This window comes from Atta colombica, unplaced genomic scaffold (assembly GCF_001594045.1).
Source record: "Atta colombica isolate Treedump-2 unplaced genomic scaffold, Acol1.0 scaffold254, whole genome shotgun sequence".
Lineage (NCBI taxonomy): Eukaryota > Metazoa > Arthropoda > Insecta > Hymenoptera > Formicidae > Atta > Atta colombica.
This window is the reverse complement of record NW_017259353.1, coordinates 866,003-869,256: the sequence shown is the minus strand read 5'-3', so window position 1 is coordinate 869,256 and position 3,254 is coordinate 866,003.

The window sequence follows — 3,254 nt, the reverse complement described above, 5'->3', positions numbered from 1 at the left end:
AAATTCATTCAGATATTTATTCATTTGATAAAATTCGATAAAATTATTATTATTATAGATGCTCATTTTACGAAGCTTCTTCATTTACACGCAGTATAAGAGATATTCTACGGTTCATAGGCCGGTATTTATAGTCAGATCTTATATTTAAGACCATCTTAAGTACAGTCTTAAGAAGTCACGAATCAATCAAAGGGTCATATTAGCGTCTTAAGACATTATTTAAGATAATCTTGAAATAAGATCGGATTATGAATACCGCCCATAGAATCGAAATTCAAAGACGTGTGATAAGCACACTTTCTGCGACAGCTTACAGTATTTATGCTAATAACAATACTCATTAGAGATTTTATCTTCTGATAAGGAAGAAAAGACAACATAAGAGACAATACATAAAAAAGAATTTTATTTTGCTGAAAATTGTGTCATTTTTTAAATTAAAGAGGGAGAATTATATTGTTATCAAGATCTTGTGAAGTAAGACTAGATAGAATTACTAAATAGAATCCGAAAAAATTTTCTTTGAATTTTAGAAAGTAAGAAACAAATTATTTGAAATTTGTAAAAGATTCATTGAAATATATTTTAAAGAAATTTTCTATACTTTTTCTAATCGAAATCCAATCGAAAATATAGTTACATAAGAGCGATTATATAAAAAAATCTTGAAGAAAAAACCTGTTTTGTCATTAAAAAGCAAATTTCAGCGGATCTATAATATAAATTTTAAAATAGAACGAGAAATTTTTCCATGAAATTTTTCCGCTTTAGTCCGGCGATCAAATTTTATACTGGCTTTGCATCGCGACGACGACGCCACACGCAAAATAAGATCGTTCATCGTCAGTAAAGGTTGACACAGTGCTCACATATAACGATATGAGAGAAAGGGAAAAAGAAAAGGAGTAAGAGAAATATAGGACAAAAAATAGTTTCCGTTTTTACATTGCTCTTACTACTCACGCTCTTCCCTATTTTTCATCATCCGACCTCGGTCGGAAAAATAGGGATGATGCTCTCCCGACCGTTCTTTCATTTACGCGAGAGAAACAGGAGGCAAGAGCTGAAAGCTTTCTGAATTCGAACCTTCTCTCTCCAGGTTTCGTATATCTTTCTCTTCCTCTCTCTTACTCTCTATTTCCTTTCGTCAGTATCCTCACGTTTCCTCTCTCGCATTAATATACCGACGACTCAGGATTAAGCACGTCTACGGTTTATCTCCTTCTTGCCATACGTTTAGGTTCCTCCATACATGCCTCGACCTGCGCAGGATAGAACGAAAAGCTCATTTACCGAGGAGCTTTATCCTATTTCCGCCACGCGTCAACTCTCGAATCCGACGAGAGCGACGATGAAATATGTACAGTACGCACGATAAAAACACAGTTAAGGAATTATGTGCAAAAGTAATGCGACACTTGCACTTCTCGCGAAGATTCAATTTTTAAATACGAAAAATTGAACAGATTTGAATCCATCAATGCGACAGAAAATTCAAGCGCCGCAGCTATTGTCTTATGTAGAAAAGAAATCTCAAAATGTCAATCTGTACTTTGAATGAAAGAGGTTTCAGAGAACCATACGAAAAGCATTAATAATCGGCAAAAATTCATGAAAATTTAGAAAATAGAAACTTCATTTCAGAAGAAACGGAAGTGTCACGATACTCAAGAGAGTAAACGTGCAGATCGAATATATGCGAAACTAGGTCATCCAGAATGTGTAATGAGACACGGAAAAATGAACATATCCAAACCGAATTTATTTGAAATATTCTTTTTATGTATCTCACTATTTCAACGATATTCACTCAGACAATTAAAAACACTTGTTCTTGTTAGTTTTTATAGGCTATGAAAAACTGTAATTAAATTTAGAGAGTCGCACTTTGCATCGCCAATTCATGTTTGTTGTTCACATACTTTTATATTCATTATATTCATTACACTGTTGTCTTATTGTATATCTCTTTTTGCTATTTAAATCTTAATGTTTTTAATCTATTTTAATTTATTTTATATCATCGATAATTATTTGGTCATACTAATTGAAATGCGATAATTAAAGATTAAAAAACTATAAATAAATGCACATTACGAACATAAATGCGACTAGAAATAGAAAACTAAATAATTCTCAGGTAGCAAAATTGTACGTGAGTCTAGAAATTTCTCGTATAAAAGATACAAAAAGAATGTTGCAACTTCGTTCGTGTCGAAGATCACCATCGTTTGCAGTGAACTACATTCAGTGCATTTGCAAAAATACGTTCGCGTTTGTATTTTTCTATTTTCATTTAACATTTTCTTTAAACAGTATTACTGTCTTTTATTAAAAATGAAAGTAATAATTACTACATTTGTAAGTTTCTTTCTGATCTATATTACTAACAATAAGAAATTTCTGATCTATATTACTAACAATAAGAAATTTATATAAAATATAGAGATAAATACGTTTTTCACGCTTTCACGATCACGGATGTGATATATGAATAAGAAAAAAAGATAGACTCATGAAATAAGGTAAGGAACGGGAACATCGATTTCGCATCAAAGTCCAAGCGTCCGTAGAAACTCCATTAAGTATCTGCTTTATTCCTTGCATTTATGACACTTTTATCATATTCAGTTATGAATTATTGAAGTAGCGATACAACAGTAATGTAATAAAATCAGATAAAAATAATAAAATTTTTCTATATTATATTAATTTCAAATAGACTATAAAAAAAAAATTTTGTAAACTTCTATTTATTTATATTTTATTTAAATCTATAACAATTACATAAAAGGAAAACAATAAAAATTTTACAAATACTACGATGAATATATTATTCCTTTTTTGTTTGTTGAAAATATTAAAATTTAAAAAATTGAGTATTCGTACCTACTGTATAATCAGTGATCAAAATTTCATGTATCTAAGACTATGTGCAAAATATATGTATTATTGAAAGTTTATTAAAAAATCGCATTCAATATATATTAAATAATAATCAATTCTAAATTTATCAAAAAATTTTGAAGATAATATAAAAATATAAACACGATTAAAATAAAGTAAAACACAATTAGAGTCATATCGAGAATGAGAATTGTCATTTGAATTAAAATAATAATATCAATAAATTAAACCAAAAGAGCTATAAGTCTATAAAGATTAATCGTTATAAATTAAAAATTGAAAACATAAATAAATAAAACTATCATTTAGCTAAATACAAACTTTAATATGCCGACAATAAATAA